This window comes from Delphinapterus leucas, chromosome 3 (assembly GCF_059928025.1).
Source record: "Delphinapterus leucas isolate spDelLeu-1000000601 "Yukka" chromosome 3, BTC_Dleu_Yukka2, whole genome shotgun sequence".
NCBI classification, from domain to species: Eukaryota; Metazoa; Chordata; class Mammalia; order Artiodactyla; family Monodontidae; genus Delphinapterus; species Delphinapterus leucas.
Window position 1 is genome coordinate 133625915 of NC_143131.1, and position 25339 is coordinate 133651253.

Below are 25339 nucleotides of genomic sequence, written 5' to 3' on the forward strand. Positions count from 1 at the left end.
GAAGACATACAGAGAGCAGGGTGTACTCTCCTTGGTTTCAGAGGACATTGCTCTGTGTGTGTGTGTGTGTGTGTGTGTGTGTGTGTGTGTATGTGTGTATGTGTTAGTTAATTTTATGTGTCAAGTTGACTGGGCCACAGTACCCAGATACATTATTTTAAATGTTTCTGTGAAGGTATGTTTTTTTTTAGTTGGGATTAACATTTAAATCAGTAGACGAATAAAACAGCTTACCATCCATTCAGTGGGTAAACCTCATCTAATAAGTCAAAGGCATTAATAGAAAAAGACTAACTTCCCCAGAAGAAGAGAGAATTCTGCCAGCAGACTACCTTTGGACTTGTATGGCAACTCTTCTCCAGCCTTCTGGTCTACCCTGCAGAGTGTGGACTTCTCACTGTCCATAATCTCATAAGCCAATTCCTTAAAATAAATCAATCAGTCTACCTATCTATCTATTTATCTATCTATACATATATATACATGTTTTTGGTTCTGTTTCTCTGGAAAAACCTAACTAATACAGTGTGTGCGTGTGTGTTAGAGAGACAGATTGTGTGTGCGTTATATCCTAAAACAGTTAAAACTATAAACCGGGAGTTGGCAAACATTTTCTATAAGGGGCAAGAGAGTAAATATTTTAGGTTTTGAGGGACATATGATCTTTGTTGCAACTACTCAGCTGTGTTATTGTAGATCAAAAGCAGCCATAGACAGTGTGAAACAAGTGGGTATGACTGTGTTCCAATAAAACTTTATTTGTAAAAACAGGTGGTGAGTCAGATTTGGCCCATAGGCTATAGTTTGCAGACCTCTGCTGCACACTCCAAACATGTTGTCTAATGTAGTCATTGCAACAGCTATTGGTTGATAGATAAAATATTGAGCATTTACCACATGCCCAAGCATTTTGTGGCATGCAATGTGTACACATTTCAACTACAACTCAAATGTGCAAGATATAAAATCCTTTTTTTTATGTAGCAACTTAATATCTAATTTTAGCTCCTATTCTACCAGAGTGACAAAACTTCACATCTTTGGCTTAAGAAGGCAACAAACAGAAAACGAAACCCTCTTCAAAAGATCAGCTCTTGTAATTAAAAACCTCTGCTTTCAAGAGCCTATTCTAGAGCTAAAAGCGAAGCTTCTGACTCATTATTCTAGGGCCTCTTGGAACCCTCTTCCCTCCCCTGGCCCCTACCCTCCACGCACATATACCCGCACACAGATTTCACCACTGCAGCAGACATGGAAAGCCATCCTTGATTCCAGAAGTTTAGGTTTCTGGCTGTTGGTAATCTGGACCTATTAGATAGCAATTGCAAGTTATGCCTTTTTTATACCTGAAGGCTACATGCAGTTTTAAAAACCGATTGCCTTATGGGGTAGATGGCTAAGGAGCATGGGGTTTCTTTTTGGGTGATGAAAATATTCTAAAAGGGATGATGGTGATGGTCGTACAACTCAGTGAATATAATAAAAGCCATTGAATTGTATACTTTAAATCAGTGAATTATATATGGTATGTGAATTATGTCTAAATAAAGCTGTCTAAAAAAATACTTAGATTAAAAAAATAAAAGAAGAAATGGCCCAGCTCTGCAGGACCCATGACTGTGTGTCTGAGGAGGTCAGTGGAAACTCCTATGAGATGTTCCGTTTCCCACACACTGTACTTTGTTGACTTCTTCACGTTTCCTATACTGCAAAACTCTGTCACTCTGCTCCTCTCCTGTAAATGTTATATATACATACTTGACCTAGAGAATTCCAACTCACCCTTTGGGAAACAGTTCAGACATTAGCTGTTTCCATGACGTTTTCCTTGACCAGTCGAATGCAAGTTAAGAGCCTCTGCCATGTGCTCGTACTATGTCATGAAATCTCCTTATCACAGCCTGTTTCATTCTGTATCATAATTGCCTCCTTACCAGACTGTGAGCTTTGTGAAAGCAGGAGTCACTTTCATCATGTTCACTGTTATATTCCTAGTGCTCAGAACTGTGCCTGGAAAATAATACGGAGTAGATTGGTGGATGGATGAATGCATGCATGCATGCATGGATGCATGCATGCATGCATGGATGCATGCATGCATGCATGGATGAATGATCCACCCATTAACGTACAGTTTAGGATTTTTCTGTTATGAGATAAAAACGGATGAAAGGTACAATATAAAGAAGGTGTTTTTCAACTCTGAGGTGAGGAGAAAGAGAGAGGTGGGGATGTTACCATTCAGATCAGTCATTTCATTTTTTCAGAATCTTAATTTTTTTTGAGTGGTGTGTAATGAAGGCTTTCTCTGGGGATAGTGGCTCATGCACATTTGCTATTATAATTGACCTAGTTCTAGCCCGCTGTTCTTCCTGCTTGTCTGTAAATTAGAGAACATCTTTCAACTTGGTGGAGGTGCTGTATTCTAACACAGGAACAGCAGGATGGCATATTTGTAGGATAATTGAGAGACATCACTGCAACTCAGATGGGATGCCCCACACTTTCTTTCAAGGCATGAAATCACTCACCAGTACAAGACCAAATTGAATGAGAGTTAATTCGCAGGACCGACAGGTTTTTTCATCGAAGTATAGTTGCTGTACAATATTATATAAGTTACAGGTGTACAATACAGTGATTCATAAGAACCAACCATTTTTAAGCAGGCCAGGAGCAGGGTTAACATGTTGAAAAAATGAAGAATTTTCTGGATGACCACCTCTTTCCTGTCCATCTGCTCCCTCCCTAATGGCACCTACAGTGGTCTAACATGGCCACCAACTCAGCATCCCAAGCCCAGCTTTGAAAATATATCAACCTTTTATCAATATGTAACAATCAGTTGGAAGTTGACTCAGGGGCCACCTGGTCCAACCTCCTACTTAATGCAGGAATCCCTTCTGCAGTTCTCTGAACACAACGGTATTCAGCTTGTTCTTTGTGCATCCCTGGCGACAGTTACTCATTACCTCAAGAGACAACTGATGATGGCATAGAAAGTTTGTTTCAGAGGAGCAGAGTCCTAAAGGGCACAGTTTGGAGGCACACCAGCCTCGGACTCATGACTCTGCTCCTGACCAGCTGGGTGCCCTTGGGAAAGTTACTTAACCTCGATAAACCTTATTTCTCTATCTATACAAAAGGTAGGTCAGAATTATCTGATTCATTATATTATTAGGATTAAATGAGAAAGTGTGTGCAAAGCATTTAGTGTATCACTTGGTATGTAAGAAATATTTAATAAGTAGTAGTTTAAAAATAAAACCAAAGAAAGTTTTTGAAAGGTTCTAAGAGTAATATATTTGCATGTAAAAGTCAAGAAGAGAATGAGCTACAGTTACCAAGATTGTTGGTCTTGCCAATACCTTACACTAACAGGTATGGCATCTTATGACTCTACGTGGATTTGAAATGAAGGACTCTGAACTCATTCCTAGTTAAATAGACTTAGGAGTAAAGTATTGCTAAGCAGAGACAGTAATGCATGGAAAATGGCTCCACAGTTGTCTAGATATTGAGACACTCCATTTTCATATATAAAAACTCCTTGGGAGTCCTATCTACGCCCCTTGGTCACCTTGGTTTGCCAAGCCCTCTGTTCCTGCTGCAACAGCTAGTGACTACCGTTAGATGACACAAAATCACACAGATCAATTAATTTGGAAGAAAGGGCCATTTCTTTACTGTCAGTACCCACATGCAGAATTTGATGACTCCAATTGTGATTTCAGTTAATTTCTTTCTCTTTGTAAAGCTTGAAATTACCTAGCTCATCAAGGTGCTAATTGGAATCTCTGCCTGATCTCTAAAAGCAATTGGCTGTTGTTTCACAAACAAAAGACCATTGTTCTTGATGTTTCTGAATTACCTTGCACTATAATCAAGAGATATCCTTGCAAGTGAGAGGGTCTTGCATTAGGGCCAGCTCTCAGTTTAGCAAACCAAAAAAGGAATAAAATTTGTACTGACTCTTCGAGAGCTATAATCACCAACTTTTACTTCTTAAAGGACGAGTCGGCACTAGAACCTGTTTCTTCAAAGTGGCCATGAGATACAGGGGACAGAGCTAATCAGAAATATTCAAGAGTACTTCTCAGGTGACCAAGGACATTTCAGCATTTCCCACAATCCACATCTCAGTCAGACTCACCTGCCTAGTCTACAGCACATCTTGTGCACGTGAGCTGAACATAAGATTGGCATGAAATGGCCTTCCCAGTAATTAAGAACAAGGGCCTCAAACTTTCTTTTAGGACCATAAGGTCATTACTTTATGGTCACCAACTGCTTCCAACTGCAGAAAAACATTTGGGTCTCATTCTTCTGGATGCACACAGACATCTTCAAGCTCAGGAAGAATATGAAGGCTTTTTCTGAATGAAAGAACTTTAGGGAGATCCACGATTTTTTCCTTCAATGAATTTCGTCCTCAACAATTCCTAGAGGAACTGCAATGGCTGGTTTTAGTTTTCTTAAACCCTGTGCTTTTGAACCTGTTACTCCTTCACCAGGCATACACATAGTCTCACCCCCTGATTCTCTTTATCAGGTTAACTCCTACTTAAGTTGAAGCATCACCCATCCCTGGACTTCCCCCAGAATCGCTGTATCTTTGTATGAAGCCTGCACTGTTGTCTTGTAATTTACGTGCTCGTCCACCTGTTCCCAGAACGCTGTGCACTCCACCTTTGTAACCTCATGGTACCTAATAACTTCCCAATAACAATTTTGTTCAGTAGCTCGGACAGAAGGCAAACTACTCTGATTGAGATATTTATTTTTCTCATTCCACACATATTTATTGAGTTATTATACCTAAGGAAGAGCAAAGTATAAGGGAAAGAGGTTCTCAAGTCAGCAGGGCTGAGAGAACAAATCATAGTTATAAAAAATTACCTTTGGAAATCTCTTAAATTGTATCTGTAGTACATGGTTTTATATGTGCAACCCTGTACAATTATTCTAATGCAGTCTAAGGTTTGATAGCCACTGAGTTAAAACAAGGAGCAAAGGGCTGTCTAAATGCATATATCTGGGCAGGCAAGTCATTCTGCATTTAAGTAACTTAAGTTCCTATCTGTGAATCAGAGTGTGGGTGTAATGTTCCTATTCACCTGAAGGTTTCTTTTACTATTAAGTCCCTATAGTCTTAACACATAAAAAGATGTTTGTTTTATGAGCTAAATGAGACAATTACAAAAACACATAGCATAGGTCCTGGGCACCTTGTGAAAGCCCCATAAACGTTTGCTCAATTTGAAATTTATATCTTACTTGATTGAAGCCACATACACATTTGTTTTTGAAAATTATAGAGAAGAAGTTAACCACCTCTTTTTTGGTCGTTCTTACTATGGCTTCAGTGACTGGCTGCCACTGTCAGTCCTGGGTCTTGGCATCCTGGAGCCCAAGAAGCAGAGAGTTTAGTTCTCATGACAGTGTTTGCATCGGATGTATGAATCCTGTGACTGCGGTGCGTGTGACCATGCTCTCCCAGCCACCAAGTAAGACGGGTAGGGGAGGCAAACGTGTCCCTGACCCTGGGGAAAGCCATGTCACGTATGAAAGACATAGACTGAACCAATAACGACAAAGGGGCATCTGTCATGGAAGAGGGAAGTGAGAACAGCCAAGAAGCCTATTACAGTCTAGTCTGAGGGTCAGTGAAGACTTCCCTGAGGAATTGCTATTTAAGTGGTAATTAGCTAAATGAACAGTAGGGGGCAGTGTTAAGTAGGGGAACAGAGGAAGATCCCGAGACAAGAGAGGCTGAAGGAATGAGAGAAGTCCAGTCTGGTTGGAATGTGCAGGGGGGGCTTAACCATTGCCTGCACCCCAGCTATGTGCCATCCTTGGTTAATCTGATTCTGTGCCCACCCTCTTTCTTCCCCAAGGCAGCGCACCCTCTGCCAGAGAAGAATATACAGTCACATTAACCAGTCTGTCTCTAAGGTCATGAGCCCTAACCTCAGCTGGGTTATAAGTACAGAGCAGAAACCCTCGGACATGTCTTTAGTCTGTTCCCTATCATAGTCCTAGAGTTACTGCATACCACTTCTTTCTCTTAAGACCTTTCATAGCCCCCTCACTATGCCTCCCTCTCTTCTGATGGCTTTGCTTCCTTTTTTCATATTAAAAAAAAAAAAATAGACCACTCCTTTCTCTTAAGACCTTTCATAGCCCCCTCACTATGCCTCCCTCTCTTCTGATGGCTTTGCTTCCTTTTTCATATCAAAAAAAAAAGATGCAATCAAAAGAGAATGTCCACACATTTCAACCACTACATCTACATGTGTGTTTTTCACCTGCCTTCCTCCAGTTACCGGGATCAACGGTCCATGCTTCTCATTAAAGCAGCCCCTCTGCTCCTGCAGTGGATCCCATCCCCTTGCACCTATTCGATGATATTAGTCCAACAATTGACCACCTGTCCCCTGTATCTTCAACTTTTTCCCTCTGAATTATCCCTATGAGTGGTCAAATATACTCTTATCTCCTAGCCAAGAAAAACAAAAGAGAAGAAATAGAAGAAACCTTCCCTTGACCTCTATATTACTCCTGGTTACCCCATTTCTTCCCCCCCTTATAGGAAAGCTCCTTGAAAAGGTCTCTACTCTCTGTCCTCCCATTCTTCCTTGCTCCCCTCCAGGTAGTAGGCTTTCTCTCTCCACTCCAGAGAACACTTTCCACAGTCATCAGTGACCATCATCAGAGGGGAATTTACCCTGAAGCTAATAAAGCTTACACTTCAGTGATCCTCATTTTCACAAGCCCTTTCAAGACCGTAGCCCTAAGTTATACGCTGTCTCTCAAAGACAGTCTCCAAATTATATAAACCTTGGACCCCACAAAACCTGGATCTGCCCCTCACTTCCACATTGACATATCCAATGGTCAGTGTTTCTAGTCCTTTTCTTACTACATCTTTCAGCAGCGTGTGACGTTGTAGATCACTCCCTCATTCTTAAAAATGTTTCTTCCTTTCAGGTGCCCTTTCTCTAGATTGCCCTCCTAGTCTGCTGGCTCTCCTTCTTCATGTCTTTGGCTATTTTGTTATCTCCTTGCCCTTCTAATCATTGTTATGCCCCAGGACTCAACGCTGGGACCTTATCTTCAATCATTCCCTAGATAATCTCATCCAGTCTCTTGGTTTTAAATACCATCTCTATGTTGATGACTCACTTATGTACCTTTAGCCCAGGACATTTCTCCTGAACTCCAGATTTGTATGCCTATGTAGTTACTCACTCTCCCTGTTGGATGTCTGATATCTTACATACTAACTTTGAATTCTTGATTTTCCACCAAACCTGAATTCCTATAGTCTTTCCTATCTCAGTAAGTGATAATTCCATTCTTCCAGGTGCTCAGGAAAACAAAACAAAACAAAACAAAAAACCTCTTGCTTTCATGTTTTACATCCAATTTGTCAGAAAATCCTGTTGCTTCTCTCTTAAAAATAATATCCACCATCTGACCACTTCTCATCATTGTCGACTACTGCTCTCTTAACCCCATCCTGCCGTCCACTCTTGCCTGGATATTGCAGTCACCTGCTAACTCATCTTCCTGCCTCCACAATTGACTGTTTATATTTGTTATAGTTTAGTCAAAGTCAGATCATATCACTTCTTTGCTCAAAATCATCTAACTGGGGATAGGGGCTAAATATAGAGAGAGGAAGTGAGACAGGGATACTCAGGGAAGACCAGACGGTTAAAGGACCCATGAGTGCTTTTAAGGAGTGAGGTCATCATCCTCAGTGAAATGAAAAGTATCTGAAGAGATTTAAAAGGGGCCTTACCCAGATTTTCTTTTTTAAATGATGCTTTGCTTTGATAATACATTCTGCCCTGGAAGAACAGAGTCGTAGGCTTTCTAGTACCCTGTAGAATTTGAGAACTTGGACATATGTGAAAACCAATATTGTCATTTATGTTTACAAAGAAAGCTAAAAATGATAGCGTCTCCATGCATTGACTGTGCTTGTTTGTTTTTTAAATAAGGAATTAAATAAATTCACTCCAAGTTCTTTATACTTTTACAAAATGGTAAAATCCAAAAAAATTTCAGATAAGTAGATGGGAAATCCATAGGAGCAATGCAGCCTTTTTTTCTTCTTCTTCTTTTTGAGATTATATTGATAGTAGGGTTGTTTCTGTGATTTGATTCTCAAGAATTTCAATGATCTTGTTCCTCTGTTTGCCTTACGTATGGGGCATATGCAGGTAAAGTTTTTATCAGCCAGTTGAAATTTCCTGACCATTTTCTAGGTCTAGTTGCGTCTGTGTTGGGTATTACAGGGTACTGTTAGTAATGAAATGTTAACCTGGCACTTCAGCTATTGTTTAAAACAGTGTTTAAGGGCTGGGTGGCTAAAATTTGCTTCATTCATTCCAATGACCCTCTGTTTGGGGTTAGCTTTCCTCTCTTGAAACTACAGGTCTATGTTTCCCATCCTTTTAACAACTCATTTCTCAGCTCAACATCCTTCTCTCCATGAACCCCTTTACCATAAATTCTACCTGTGCATCAAGTTAATGGTCCAGCAAAAATGTGGATATTTTCCCTCCCTAAGTCATCCCCAAACAAACTCAGGAAGAAATGTATTGAGACTCAACCTAGTGAAACCAAAGCCAAAAGAATCTAACTTTCTTTGGAAAATGATTCTCAGTAAAAAAAAAAAAAAAAAAAAGCAATAAGGGTTTTGCATCTTATCCTTCAGGAAGCTCCAGAGTCAAATTGACTTTATACAGCTTCTCTTTCTGATATGGTAGGAGTTCTATTTGAAGGGAAATTAAATATCCACAGTTTAATAAGTCAGACTGTAGGGCTTCCCTGGTGGCGCAGTGGTTGAGAGTCAGCCTGCCGATGCAGGGGACACGGGTTCGTGCCCCGGTCCGGGAAGATCCCACATGCCGCGGAGCGGCTGGGCTCGTGAGCCATGGCTGCTGAGCCTGCGCGTCTGGAGCCTGTGCTCTGCAACGGGAGAGGCCACAGCAGTGAGAGGCCCATGTACCACAAAAAAAAAAATCAGACTGTACTATTTTAATTTAGGTTTTCTGTTACTGTTGGTGGGAGACAATTCTCTTGGGTCTCTTGTGTTTCTGCGTGTCTTGTGAGTGAGGCACTAGCTTCCTTTTGTTCCAAACTCTCTTCTCAAGGATGTTTATATGGTGAACAGCTTTAGGAAATAAAGAAAATGTCTCCTCCAGAACATAGGGCAGCCAGGCTTACTCTCCAGTATAATAACTATCTCCCCCCCAGAGCAAAGGACAGGCAAGTTGCTGCCCATTAAAAATGATTTGGGTTCCTTAAGTTCAGGGTTCCTCTCCTGTAACACAAGCCACTGCATTTGCACACATCCATCCGGACCCATCTATGTTGCCCCCCCTGCCACCCATGGGATTTTGGGTAAGGGAAATCGACGGTGGTATGACGATGCTTGTGCTCCTTGCTATGCCATCAGTGAAGGTCCCTTGTCTCTGACAAGGAATATCATGTGTTTTTCAGGCTACCTTATTAGCTTGCAAGTCAGGAGAAATCTCAGACTCTTCAGCTACTGACAACTATGAAATAATGTTAGTTATTTAAATAATGTTTTAAACAGGAAAAATATTGCTTTAAAATCTATACTGAGTGATTCTGTAACATGAAATATATGCCTCTGAGTTTGTCCATACTTTTATCTTTTTTTTACTTTACTCAATTTATTCCCTCTGCCTGGAATTTCATACCCTCCACATATTTATCTAAGTCATTTAACAGCTGTTATTTGGAAAATTTTCTGAAGAGTGTCACTTTTTAATATCTGAAGAAGTCAATAGCTCATGTTGCAAAAACTGATTGAAATAAAAGGATATGACTTTAATCACATTTTGTACTATGGTAGGCAACAATTTTAATAAGGAATATTCTTTCATTCCTTTGTTCAACCGTTTGTTATGTACCTAGTTTGTGCCACGTACAGTGTTGGATCTTGAGGACACAGAAATAGGGAATTCTTAGTATAATGAAGCACAGGAGTAAAGGAACATAAAATAATGAGATAAAGATGAGACAAAATCCATGCCAGTATGGATTTTATAATCTTCTGCCACCATTGCAAACCATGGCTTTGCACAGCTTTTGTGATTTACTTAGAATTATATGGTACCCTATGACTCTGACCCATCTCTCCTTCTTAGACCATTATCTTATACCACAGAGGGAGAAATGAAGTATGTCTACCATGTGGACAAGTGTATTAGTAAGAATTTTGGTTGCAAGTGAAAGAACGCCTAATTCAAGCATATTTTTCTCAAGGATGTGGGGATGGTAATGACTGGCTCACATAACTGAAAAGTCCAGGGAGTGGTATGCCCAGACATTTCTAGATCCAAGCACTCAAATGATAGAACCCAGTATCCACTTTACTCTTTCTATTTCTGAGTTCTGGTTTCCCCTGTGTGGATTGCGTTCTCCGGAAGGCTCTCCCATAGTTCTGTCAAGATGCCTCCTGGGCTTCCATTCCATCCTTTAATTTACTCAAGGAAAAAAAAGAAATAATCTTTTCTCAGAATTTCCAATAAAATTCCCGGAATTAAACCCCAGCAGCCTGACTTAGATCACATACTTATTCCTGAACCAGTAATGCCAAGGAAGTACAATGCTCAGATTGGCCAGGGATGGGTCATGTGACTCTCCCTGGAGTTGGAGGTAAAGATAGATAGAGCCACTCAAACCATATTACCTGAATATATGGAAGGGATGGATCCCCAAAGAAATTCTACTTATTGTAACTAGATGAATGGGGGACACACAAAAACAATATTTGTCTCTTGTTAACCTAAAGGTCTTTAAAAAAAAAAAAAAGACTAGGAGTCCTTTCTTTTTTTAATTAATTAATTTAGTTAGTTATTTTTGGCTATGTTGGGTCTTCGTTGCTGTGCGTGGGCTTTCTCTAGTTGCAGCGAGCGGGCGCTACTCTTCGTTGCAGTGCACGGGCTTCTCATTGCGGTGGCTTCTCTTGTTGCGGAGCACGGGCTCTAGGCGTGTGGGCTCAGTAGTTGTGGCGCATGCGTTTAGTTGCTCCACGGCATGTGGGATCTTCCCGGACCAGGGCTCGAACCCATGTCCCCTGCACTGGCGGATTCCCAACCACTGTGCCACCAGGGAAGTCCCTAAAGGTCCTTCTTTTAAATGTTCAAATATAGAAACTATTTATAAACATTTCTTGAAATGATCGAATACGTATAGTACGATTGGAAAGTAGGTTACTCAAGTCTGTTGCTAAAGCAGGCATCAATTAAACAATGATTGCCAATATACAGAACAGTATCTTCATGTTTATGTTGCTTTAAATGTTGGTCTAAATTGCATAACATCATTAAAATATAGTGAAAGCTTAGCGGTACATTTTCCCACATTGTTTTAAATGCAGGGACTAGTACCTGTAGGATGCCCATCTAGTCACCCTCAAGGTACCACCATTCACCTGGTGGTAGCTTACCTAGGTTAAAAAGAATTCTGAAGTGCTAGCCTCATAAACGTACCTGCTATTTTCTCCCTGTTAACATCAACCCAAGGAACCAGATGTGATGTGAGAGTTGATAGGTTGGAAGAAAAGAAATGACATTTTTACTCTTCCTTGAAGGGCTTTAATTTATAATAATCCATGCATTGTAATGACTCAGCAAAGTTTCGTTAAAAACTTCTGCATATCATAGGCATCCTTAATATCGTAGTTAATCAAAGTAGGTCTTTCTTTCTCACAAGTTAAAGCTCCAATTTCTCAATTGAGCCATCTTCTTGGTACAATAATTTTACAGGTAGCTTGCTAAAGAAATCCACTTGTGATAATACAAATAAGAATATATATGGTAAATTGCATTATCGTAACAGATATTTGTTTCCCTGCCCTTGTCAGGAATCACATGATTTGAGTTGACCAGTGAAGTATGAGTAAAAGGGACAGATGCTACCTCCGAGCAGAAACTTTAAGAGCCATTGCTTGGTTCTGCCATTTTCTCTCTTCCCTTCTGCCACAAGATCAGCAAATTGTTTTTGTTAGCCATTGAAATTCTGGGTCCTTGTTACTGTGGCATAACTTAGCCTAAACCCACTGATACAAATCCAAATAATTAAAAGGGTATTGCAGCCGCTTAAATGTGATTATGCTCTCAGTTTAAACATAGCTTTGTAGGAGGGGGTACCTTCAGGATGGCGGAGGAATAAGACATGGAGATCAGTTTCCTTCCCACAAATACACCAGAAATACATCTACATGTGGAACAACTCCTACAGAACACCTACTGAATACTGGCAGAAGACCTCAGACTTCCCAAAAGGCAAGAAAATCCCCATGTACCTGGGTAGGGCAAAAGAAAAAAGGAAAAACAGAGACAAAAGAAGAGGGATGGGACCTGTACCACTGGGAGAGAGCTGTGAAGGAGGAAACGTTTCCACACACTAGGAAGCCCCTTTGCTGGCAGAGACAGGGGCTGGGCTGAGGGGAAGCTTCAGAGCCACGGAGGAGAGCGCAGCAACAGGGGTGCAGAGGGCAAAGCGGAGAGATTCCTGCACAGAGGATCAGTGCTAACCAGCACTCACCAGCCTGAGAGGCTCATCTGCTCACCCGCTGGGGCGGGTAGAGGCTGGGAGCTGAGGCTCGGGCTTTGGAGGTCAGATCCCAGGGAGAGGACTGGGGTTGGCTGCGTGAACACAGCCTGAAGGGGCTAGTGTGCCACATCTAGCTGGGAGGGAGTTCAGTAAAAACTCTGGACCTGCCTAAGAGGCAAGAGACCATTGTTTCGGGGTGTGTGAGGAGAGGGGATTCCTTCCCTGTCTGCCCACAGAAGGCAGAGCACCACCTGAACGAGCTCCAGAGACGGGTGCAAGCTGTGGCTATCAGCTCGGACCCCAGAGACAGGCATGAAACGCTAACACTGCTGCTGCAGCCACAAAGAATCCTGTGTGCAAGCACAGGTCACTATCCACACACCTGCTGCGCAACCCCCTCTCGGAGCCTGTGCAGCCCACCACTGCCAGGGTCCCGTGATCCAGGGACAAGTTCCCCAGGAGAGAGCACACGGTGCGCCTCAGGCTGTTACAGTGTCACGCTGGCCTCTGCCGCTGCAGGCTCGCCCCGCATTCCAGTCATAACTGTTGTACCCCTCCCTACCCCTAGCATGAGTGAGCCAGAGCCCCCAGTCAGCTGCTGCTTTAACCCCATCCTGACTGGGCAGGAACGAAACCTAAGGGCAACCTACATGCAGAGATGGGGACGAAACCAAAGCTGGACCCCAAGAGCTGTGCGAACAAAGAAGAGAAATGGAAATTTCTCCATGCAGCCTCAGGAGCAGCAGATTAAATCCCCACAGTCAATCAACTTGAGGTACCCTGTATCTGTGGAATACCTGAGTAGACAATGAATCAACCCAAAATTGAGGTAGTAGACTTTGGGAACAACAATAGACTTGGGGTTTTCTGTCTGCAACTGACTTGTTTCTGATTTTTATGTTTATCTTAGTATGTTTTTTTTGTTTGTTTGTTTGTTTGTTTGCGGTACACAGGCCTGTCACTGTCGTGGCCTCTCCCGTTGCGGAGCACAGGCTCCGGACGCGCAGGCTCAGCAGCCATGGCTCATTGGCCCAGCCACTCCGCGGCATGTGGGATCTTCCCGGACCAGGGTATGAACCCGTGTCCCCTGCACACCACTGCGCCACCAGGGAAGCTCTTAGTATAGTTTTTAGCGCTTGTTGTCACTGGTGGATTTGTTTATTGGTTTGGTTGCTCTCTACGTTTTTTTTCATTTTACTAATTTTTTAAATTTTTTATTTTAATTATTTAATTTTTTTAAATTGTTTTTTCTTTCTTTTTTTCTCCCTTTTCTTCTTTCTTTTTTTCTCCCTTTTTTTTTCTGAGCCATGTGGCTGACAGGGTCTTGGTGCTCTGGCCTGGTGTCAGGCCTGAGCCTCTGAGGTGGGAGAGCTGAGTTCAGGAAATTAGACCACCAGAGACATCCTGGCCCCACGTAATATCAATCAGCGAGAGCTCTCCCAGAGATCTCTGTCTCATGCTAAGACCCAGCTCCACCCAACTGCCAGCAAAGTCCACTGCTGGAGGCCCCATGCCAATCAACTAGCAAGACAGGAACACAACCCCGCCCATTAGCAGAGAGGCTGCCTAAAGTATTACTAAGTTCACAGACACTCCAAAACACACCACCAGACGCAGCCCTGCCCACCAGAACACAGACACAAATCCCCTCCACCAGGAAGCCTACACAAGCCACTGAACCAAACTTACCCACTAGGGGCAGACACCAGAAACAATAGGAACTACGAACCTGCAGCCTGCAAAAACAAGACCCCAAACAGTAGGTTAAGCAAAATGGGAAGACAGAGAAATATGCAGCAGATGAAGCAGCAAGGTAAACACCCACCAGACCAAACTAATGAAGAGGAAATAGGCAGCCTACCTGAAAAAGAATTCAGAGTAATGATAGTAAACATGATCCAATATGTTGGAAATAGAATAGACAAAACGCAAGAAACATTTAACAAGGACCTAGAAGAACTAAAGAGCAAACAAACACTGATGAACAACAAAATAAATGAAATTTAAAATTCTCTAGAAGGAATCAATAGCAGAATAACTGAGGCAGAAGAAGGGATAAGTGACCTGGAATATAAAATAGTGGAAATAACTACTGCAGAGCAGAATAAAGAAAAAAGAATGAAAAGAATTGAGGACAGTCTCAGAGACCTCTGGGACAGCATTAAACACACCAACATTCGAATTACAGGGGTCCCAGAAGAAGAGGAGAAAAAGAAAGGGTCTGAGAAAATATTTGAAGAGATTATAGATGAAAATTTACATAACATGGGAAAGGAAATAATCAAGTCCAGGAAACGCAAAGAGTCCATACAGGTTAAATCCAAGAAACGCCAAGAAACATATTAATCAAACTATCAAAAATTAAATACAAAGAACAAATATTAACAGCAGCAAGGGAAAAGCAATGAATAACATACAAGGGAATCCCCATAAAATTTACAGCTGATCAGAAACTCTGCACACTCCCCTATTTCCATCTATTTCTTCTCTGATTGCTGTGGCATACAAACTCAAAATGGATTAAAGACCTAAATGTAAGGCCAGACACTATAAAACTCTTAGAGGAAAACATGGGAAGAACACTCTTTGACATAAATCACAGCAATATCCTTTTTGTCCCACCTCCTAGAGAAATGGAAATAAAAACAAAAACAAATGGGACCTAATGAAACTTCCACAGCAAAGGAAACCCTAAACAAGATGAAAAGACAACCGTCAGAATAGGAGAAAATATTTGCTAACGAAGCAACTGACAAAGGATTAATCTCCAAAATATACAAGCAGCTCACGCAGCTCAATATTAAAGTAACAAACAACCCAATCCAAAAATGGGCAGAAGACCTAAATAGACATTTCTCCAAAGGAGATGTACAGATTGCCAACAAACACATGAAAGCATGCTCGGCATCACTAATCATTGGAGAAATGCAAATGAAAACTACAATGAGGTATCACCTCACACCAGTCAGAATGGCCATCATCAAAAAATCTACAAACAACAAATGCTGGAGAGGGTGTGGAGAAAAGGGAACCCTCTTGCACTGTTGGCGGGAATGTAAATTGATACAGCCACTGTGGAGAACAGTATGGAGGTTCCTTAAAAAACTAAAAATAGAACTACCATATGACCCAGCAATGCCACTACTGGGCATATACCCTGAAGAAACCATAGTTCAAAAAGAGTCACGTACAAACCACAGTGTTCATTGCAGCTCTATTTACAGTAGCCAGAGTATGGAAGCAATCTATGTTTCCATAGATGAATGGATAAAGAAGATGTAGCACATATATAGAATGCAATATTATTCAGCCATAAAAAGAAATAAAATTGAGTTATTTGTAGCGAGGTGGATGGACCTAGAGTCTGTCATACATAGTGAAGTAAGTCAGAAAGAGAAAAACAAATACTGTATGCTAACACTTATATATGGATTCTAAAAAAACAAAAGAAATGGTTCTGATGAACCTAGAGGTGGGACAGGAATAAAGACGCAGATGTAGAGAATAGACTTGAGGACATGTTGAGGGGGAAGGGTAAGCTGGGCCGAAGTGATAGAGTAACATTGACATATATACACTACCAAGTGTAAAACAGATAGCTAGTGGGAAGCAGCTATGTAGCACAGGGAGATAAGCTTGGTGCTTTGTGACCACCTAGAGGAGTGGGATAGGGAGGGTGGGAAGGAGAAGCAAGAGGGAGGGGATATGGGGATATATGTATACATAGATCTGATTCATTTTGTTATACAGCAGAAACTAATACAACATTGTAAAGCAATTATACTCCAATAAAGATGTTAAAAAATAAATAAAATAAAGTCCACATCTAAGGCATAAGTCACACACACACACACACACACACACATTAAATAAATAAATATATATATATATAAAAATATCATTGTACGCCCCTGCCCCCTGAAGGTCAGAGAGATATCGCCTGTACTAATTAGGAAAAACTCAGTATTTTGAGTGTTGGTAATGAGCTGTGTGTGACTAGCTTGCATCGTTTCTGCCTAGACATTGCGTAGTTCTTTTGTCATGACTCTGTGATCACAGGTATCGAATAGTCCCTTATTACTTTATTTTAAATAACTCTAATATTTGATTTTGTGTCTTAGCCAGTCCTTCAGTAGTGATGGGACTTAGGTCTTGCCCTTCACGACTATTTTGTAGTACCTTGTTTTTATTCACAGTGAGTTCAACTATGTTTACTAAAGTACTCCAATCAATCAACCTGGTGCAATCATATTCAATTCGGTCAGAAATTTTAAAGTAAAAGTCACCTGAAGGATATATTTAAACCCTTATTTTTTTTCCCATTTCAATGAAAGATACAGTAGTATAGTAAATTATCTGTCTTCTGGATATATAATCTCAAATTATATGTATGTGTAGCAGGTACAGTTTCCAACCTGGAATAAAAAGCAGATGGACTTTTTTTTTCACTTATGTAGAACATCTATTCTTATGGATAGCCTAAATCTGTTATTTAATTCAGGATATCACTATCTTCCACCGTTCTCATTCTGGTTTTATGTCTCAGTTATGGGAGGAGTACTAATATCATGACAAGCCTTCTGGGTAGTGGCAGTTGAGTCCTTGTCATCCTTCACCTACACTGACGTCTGCCAAGATGACTTTATTTTTCCCGATCCTCAGTCACTGGTGCTGGCAGGATAGTAGCACACCCCCTAATCCTGGCAGTAAGACCTTCACTTTGTCCATTCTCTGTGTCACCTTCCTGCTGCTCTTAGGAGGTAGAACGTATTGCTCCCTCTGGGGTCACCCTCAGAGGTTTCAATGGTCTACCCCTTCCTGCACTTGGACTTTGCTGGGGCATGAAATAGGTACAAGGGAACATTCTCAGGAATTCCTCATTGTCTGTCCTTCTCTTGTGACTTACCCCTTTCTTCCTTTATCCAGGATATTGTTGATTCAGTCTGGTGATAGTTACTTTGACTCTTCAACTGGTCTTTGAGACCCATTGTTTATACTCAGACTAATCCGTTTGAGATCCAAAAGCTAAGAACTTGACTGTCTTAGGCCTGCATACTGCCGTGTCATTCCTTATTTGAAGTAGTTTGTATAGAATACTGTACCTGTTACCTAAATAGGAAAAAGGGTTACAAAATAACAGGAGGTAGCATGTGTTCCAAAAACGCACAATCATTGTTATATCAAAATACTATTCTATCACAGATATATATATATATATAAAATATATATATATAGTCATAGATTAAACAAAACGCACAAACTTTAGGCTCTTGGTACAGCATCTTTTCATCAAAGGCCAGATATTTGGGGGGAGAAATTAATATTTGTTTTCACTGGTCCTCCCGTCCATTCCTGTCTGCAGACTAGGGTGGTACTGAAGAGTATATTATAAATCTTTGCCACCCAACGTGTCAAGGAACACATTATCTTGTTTCACACTTATTCTGTTCAATAAAAGTATTTCCTTAGATTCACATCCTCTTCATTTATGTATTTTAATTATTACTCTCAGGAAAGAGAGAATTTTACATATTTTAGTGCACTATCAGATCTTACAATGAGGACCCGTCTTTTTTAACAAGAAAAATTTCATGGTTATTCTAGATAACAGGTGTTATGGGTTATTCCAGATAACTTAAAAGAGTAAAGACAAAATGAACACAATCAAATGGGAGATCAAAAAGAACACAACGAACTGAACGTGAAATATTTGTTCCTTGTTTATGAATATTAGTTTATATTTTATAATAAGCAGTTATTTCTTTCCTCTTATAATCTTTTTTTTGAAGGACTACTGCCTCCATTTATTTTTTATTTATTTATCTAAAAATTGTTTTTCCAAACATCTTTATTGGAGTATAATTGCTTTACAATGTTGTGTTAGCTTCTGCTGTATAACAAAGTGAATCAGCTATACATATACATATATCCCCATATCCCCTCCCTCTTGCGTCTCCCTCCCACCCTTCCTATCCCACCCCTCTAGGGGGTCACAAAGCACCGAGCTGATCTCCCTGTGCTATGCGGCTGCTTCCTACTAGCTATCTATTTTACATTAGGTAGTGTATATAGAAATCCATGCCACTCTCTTACTTAGTCCCAGCTTACCCTTCCCCCTCAACGTGTCCTCAAGTCCATTCTGTACATCTGCGTCTTTATTCCTGTCCTGCCCCTAGGTTCTTCAGAACCATTTTTCTTTTTAGAATCCATATGTATGTGTTAGCACACGGTATTTGTTTTTCTCTTTCTGACTTACTTCACTCTGTATAACAGACTCTAGGGCCATCCACCTCACTACAAATAACTCAGTTTCGAAGTACTTTTATTTTGTTAGAGGATGACCCTTTCGGTTACCATCGGTAATTGCTGTACTTTACCTCTTGCTGAGACTTCAGCAAAAGGTTGTCCCCAGGCCCTGACCTGGCTTTGCTCAGTGAGGGAGTCCTAGAAGCTACTGTTTTAGCTTTAATCCAGTACATGCATTATTTTTTAAATTTTTTTTAATTTTTATTTATTTACTCTTGGCTGTGCTGAGTCTTCGCTGCTGCGTGCAGGCTTTCTCTAGTTGTGGTGAGCAGAGGCTACTCTTTGTTGTGGTGCGCTGGCTTCTCATTGCGGTGGCTTCTCTTGTTGCGGAGCACAGGACCTAGGCGCACAGGCTTCAGTAGTTGTGGCTCGCGGGCTCTAGATCACAGGCTCAGTAGTTGCAGCGCATGGGCTTAGTTGCTCTGCAGCATGTGGGATCTTCCCGGACCAGGGCTCGAACCCGTGTCCCCTGCATTGGCAGGCGGATTCTTAACCACTGCACCACCAGGGAAGCCCAGTATATGCATTTTTTAAAATCAGGTTTTATATTTTAATGACTTCCTGAAACTCCCCAAAGTGAAATACATCATAAATAAGTATATCTGCAGAGGTGTGATAGCCTAATAGTCTGGCCAGTTGTCACAGGAGGAGGTAACACTACAGGTTTGGCAGATCTCAAGAGACGTTTAAGATGAGCTGTTGGTACTCGCGAGTGTTATGGGAGACAAATAAGATAGTCATTATTTATCAACTCATTTTTGATAAAGTTTATTTTCCCCGCCAACATAATGTTCCCACTTACCTGTTCCAGTCAACTTTCCTATTATGTGGAAAGTGTTGAATGCAAATATAAGAAACTAGACAGACTCATGTTAAGAAAAATAAAGAAAAAAAAAAAGGTATTATAAGGTTACTGGGTATCTCACAGAAGCTAAGGCCCAGCATGCAATGCTCAAGGGGCTCTCCCTGCTCCTCCTTCCATGTGGTGGGATGAGCCTGTGTCGTCATGGTACACACCACGTCCTTGTTTTTGCACGTGCCCATCCCTTAGGCTGGCGTGCCCTTTCATGGGTTCCTTTGAATACACATCCCCATCCCTTTTTCCACAGTAGCCTGGTTTTCCACTCTATCCCCTCACTGCTTCCTTCACAGCATTTAAAATAATGGGAAACTATCTTGTTTACTTGTTTATTACCCCAGACTTGAATGTAAGTTTCATGAGGAGCTTGTTCACCTCTATATTCCCATCATCTAGACATTGCCCCCACACAGTAAGTACTCAATAAGTGTTGGCTGGATGAATGTAGAAATACAGGCTCAGTTGTTATGATTAGGGGTCACCAGGCAGTTAAAAGGGAAAGGGGGCCATTGTGAGCTAGGAGAGACTCCCCAAAATGTCCACAAGCACTTGGCTACCTTAACCAACCTCTAGTATTTTCTCAGCTAAGCAACAGGACGTGCATCACATGCTGGCCGTCGGCTAATCCCTTCACCAGTTTAGCTCAAGGAGCTAAGTCACTGCACCATTCATAGAAGATCAGGGTGTGGGTCCTGAATCCTGTCAAATCATTGCTGTAGTTACCTCCTCACGCCAACGTATATGAAAGGAATCTTAAAGCTTGAGATTAATTAAAGTTTAAGATTGAGATTAATCTTAAAAGCCGATCCTCGTTATTCTTGGATCCCCTATTTGTGAATTTGCCTACTCACTAAAATTTATTCGTAACTCAAAAGTTAATACCTGCTGTTGATTTCATGGATGTGCACAGGGTGGTGAAAAATTTAAGTCACTCAGATGCACATGTTTCCAACTGAGGTTGAACTAGAGGAGTCTCTGCCTTACTATTTCAGCTCTCGTGCTAGCAACATGTGTCCTTTTTGTACTCTCTTTACTGCCACCTTTTTTTTTTCTTCCTGTTTAAGTTGGTCCCCGAACATAGTGCTGAAGTGCTATCTAGTATTCCTAAGTACAGAAGGCTGTGATGTGCCTTACGGAGAAAATACGTATGTCAGATAAACTTCATCAGGCATGAGTTATAGTGCTATCCATGAGTTTAATGCTAATGAGTCAACAATATATATTAAATAAAGTGTCTTTAAACATAAAACGAGATGATGTATCGATCAGTGGACAAAACTGTTATGACAGGAGGCTTGCAGGAACCTATCCTGTATTTCCCCTAGGAGCAGTGGATCAGTGTTTGTTATTTCAGCGTTCACGGCGACTCTACAGAACGAAACTGTCATGAATAATGAGAATCGACTGTGTATATTAATCTAGTGAGACTTGCTTCAAGGAACTTTCATACCTTCTTTTATTGACTATATCAAGTAGCCCTTCCAGATGTTTGCTTGAAGCACATCTTTGTTTTGTTTTTTTCAAATCAAGTCATTCAGCGCACAAGTCTTTGATGAAGACTGTGCACCCTTTCAATGACGTTATTTGTTTTTCTTGGTCACTTATCTAAGTTCATCTCAGGTAATTGGTGTCAGGCTCATGAGAACTGTATATGCATCTGTGAATACTTGGGGCTGGACGTCTATGCTTTGCTACTGCTGACTAGAGAAACGGAGATTGTATTTCTTAGAGTCCACTGTTGACAGGCCCAGGAAAGAGCTCACTGAGCTGTGAAAGTTGACATTTGGTACACAACCACTCAACCTGCATGGTGGCAAAGCTGCATGTTACATTCTTTCTAACGTGTCTGGTCATTCCTCATACTGCCTGTCACTTGTCTTGGACCTAAAAATAATTAGGAAGTAATAATGGGAAGTGGAATGTCGGAGATAGATAAGATGAATAATGAAGATTAAGTTCAGTGGAATCGTTATAAATCGACTGACTGAAAGAAATGGAAAGGACAGGAGATTATAGCCTTTAAAGCTGGTAGAAGCTCATCAGTGAAGGGCGATTTGGTTGGTGAAGTCAGATTTCAAACTCAATGAGGTTTATGCAGGGAACAGCCAGAAAGAGTGATGGACGCGTCATGCTTGCATGTTTAGGATTTACGCATTGTCTCCTTCAGGGGCCCAGACTTGGCTTGCTCGTCATGCTGGCTTCTCTAGAGCCTGAGTGCCTAATCTGTGTTGCCACTTCCTCATCAATCTGGCCTCACCCAATAAACATCTACTTGGAGCGGCTATGGGAGCCCGGCAAGCTCAAACTTTGGGGATGCCGGAGAGTAAAGTTTAAGCGTTTGGGCTGTGATGCAATAATGCCTGGGTTTGAATTACCACCCTGCCACTCATTAACTGTGGTGTCTTAGGCCAGTAGTTAAACTGTCAGGGCCTCAGTTTCCACAACTGTAAAGCACAGATAACACTAGCACCCACCTCATCAGGGGGCTGTGAGAATTAAATGAGGTAATCCATGTATCAGTCCTTTGCACAGTGCCTGGCATAGATGGAGTACTCACCTGAGATACGGAAGTTGGGGGGGCCACCGCGCCAAAGTGGTGCTTTGCTTTACCACTTAGCAAAGCAAGATCAGTACGAGATGAGGTAGGCGGGCCAAATCCTGCAGGGCCTCAGAGGTAGCCAAGGTAAGGATTTTAAAACTTATGCTTAAATGCACTTAGGAAGCTTTTGCATGGTTTTAAGTAGGACACTGACAACATGTTTAGAAGAAAACAGTGTTGGTTCTAATATCATTTCTGTAATATACTCTTCTGAACTAGAAATATTTGCAACATAGCCTCCAACCTTGAACTCCCTTCAGTTCAGATTGGTCTCTGAGCTACCCCACCGTGCTTCTAAATACCCTGACATCAAAGGGACCCACTAGATGTTGATGATGACCGCACAGGTAGAAGAAAGATTTACGGTAACCGGTACCTATGGCGTGCTCACCCGTGTCAGGTTCACGTGCATTATTTTATTCAGACCTCACAACTACCTTGCAAGATTTTATTATCCCCTTTTTAGGGATGCAGAACTGAGGCTGCAAGTCTCACAGCTGGGATTCAAATGCTGGTTTTCTGCCCCAGGGCTCCCTGGTTTCTCCCCGATTTCCAGAGGGAACTTGAGTGTGATGAAGTGACAGGCCTGAAGTCAGTGCCTCAGCTCTGCCTCACACCTCTGTGCCTCAGTGCCCCTATCTGAAAAATGGGACTAACACCACCTGTCTCACATGGGGGCTGTAAGGAATCACTGCAGTGTTCCTGCAAAGTGGCCAGCACAGAGCTGGACACGGAGGAACCTCTCCATCCAAGTTGCACGTTCATTTGCTGGCTTGCCGGTCTGCTGGTGTGTTCTCTGTGTCTGCACTGAAGTAACAGGAGGTTTTAAGTTGTTTCCTGTAAAGGCAGCTCCTTATCATTAAGCAGCTCCCTCATTGTCTCTGGCACGGTGTGTCATGGGTGAGAAGAACACAGGCCATCTCTCTACACAGAGCTGTTTGTACCATTCCAGCAGCTGCCCCTCCACCCTGGATGGAGAGAGAGCAGGGATGCTCTGAGCACACGCCCCCAGGAAGCTAAGCCCCAACTCCTCCTAAATGAGTTCCCTCCAAATTGTGCTTTTTATTAATTAAACCTTTCAAGGTTTAATTCGGAAACGATATGAGTCATCTTTCTTTCTGAAAATGTATTTGTGGTTTGGCTAATTATGTAGTGAGATTTAATATGATTTCCCCTCATGTGTGAAATTAATACAGTGGATATTTTAGGAAGGAAAACATCGAAAGCATTTACCTGGGTGTCAGGTTGAGAGCCAGTATACCCGTTCGAAGGAGTTCCAGTTAAAGCTATGCTAGGAAAAGCTGGGCTGGTTACCAATGAGTCACTTTATAGGCGATGCCTCAAAGACACGCACTCTGTCTCTTAATTAATAAGTCGAATTGTGCAGCCTTTAAAGGTACCTCATTACCGGGAGAAAAAAAAAAAATCTAGGTTCCTCATCAAGGTATTCCACTCCAATTCCAGCTCCCACCCAACCTCGTGCACGTTTTCCTCTGACTATATCCTGCTCTGTCATTCCCCCAAACCACCAGGCTCCTTTATGCTTCAATGGCTCTGTGCAGGATGCAGCCCTCCCTGCAGTGCCTGGTCCTCTGCATCTGCATTAACCCTGTCTTTCTTTTCTGTATTCTGATGCTTTGACATCCCTGGGCCTTGCTGGGAAGGACCACCCCTCCCAGGGTTAACTAATTCCTAGAGATAGAATGTAGCTCACCTGCCTGCAAGCACACCTTTCCTGTGCAAAGCGACCAATCTAGAGTCCATACCTGCCCCCCACCCCCTTCCTTTGTCAGACTCTTACATTCTGGACTACTCTTTGCCTGCTGCCATCACCCAAGGGCCGGGTGCCAGAGAACTAGAGACAGCTCCCATACCCCAGGGACCTGCTGAGATTATTCACACTAGCCACCCCTCCCGTCTTGCCCATTTCTTCCCATGGAAACCCCAGTAAAGACTCTTGCCCATGTTTCTCCTTCACTCCCTCTGCCTCCCGACCGACCGTTATGCTTCCCCATTTGGCACCCCTGTGTGGCATGTCATGCCTCCCGTTTCTAGGGATCTGTGAATATAACAAGCATCTTCCTTCATGACAACCATTTCTGTATCTGCGTGGCTCACCGTATCTGATTGAAACAAATCTCGGGGACAATCAAAACAGCATCTTCCAAAATGCAGCTCAAAGGCACTTCCTCCGTGACGCCTTCCCTGTTCCTCTTGCAAAGGTGGTTCCTGCCTGTGCAAGCCGTGTTGTAACACAGACACATCTGTCTCCCTAAATTCCCTGTCATGTTCATCTCTCAATGCCCACAAGACCCAGTGTGTTTATGTTTGGAGTAGACATGAGGAATAAGTGAATGAACTGGAAATAACACAACCTTTCAAGCTGCATCCATTAGGGGATGAGTCAGAAAACGGTACAATGTGGATGTTTCCCTACCTCTCCCGAATCTGCATGGTGGTTCAGAGAACAGGCTTGGAGTTAGGTTAGTCCCCCAGTTCCAAGGTTAGTCCCCGATTCCAGCGCTGCCACATCCTACCCACATGGCTTTGGACAAGGTGTTTCACCTCTGTGTGCTTTTTCATGTATAAAATAGGGGTGAAAATAGTATCCATCCCCAAGTGCTAGAAAGATTAAAAGGAAGAAGGCCACAAGTCTTCACAAACTCTTGCGTATAATCCTCTTTCCTGCCCCTCCTTCACCTCCTGACTCTCCTTATCCTTGACACCACAACTCAAGGGCCACCCCTTTAGGGAAACCTTCTCTGACGTCCCTAACTAGGGCAAATCTCCCTAATGCAGACTTCTTTAACCCTGCGCAATTCTCCTTAGTAGTATTTGTCGTCATAATTTTTAATTGACCGTCGTGACTTTTGAAGGTATCTTTCCCATTAGACTGTGTATGGGTTGCCTTTCTCCAGAGAAGCAGAACCAAGAGGATGGGTACACGGTATAAAGAGAGGTTTATTTTTAGG

At 42.0% G+C, this 25339-nt stretch overlaps 1 protein-coding gene across 1 annotated transcript in view; it reads left to right on the forward strand.

Annotated features, from left to right (window-relative positions):
• SGCD (sarcoglycan delta) overlaps positions 1–25339 on the forward strand; it is a 416585-nt gene that overhangs the window by 340717 nt on the left and 50529 nt on the right. The window lies entirely within an intron of this gene.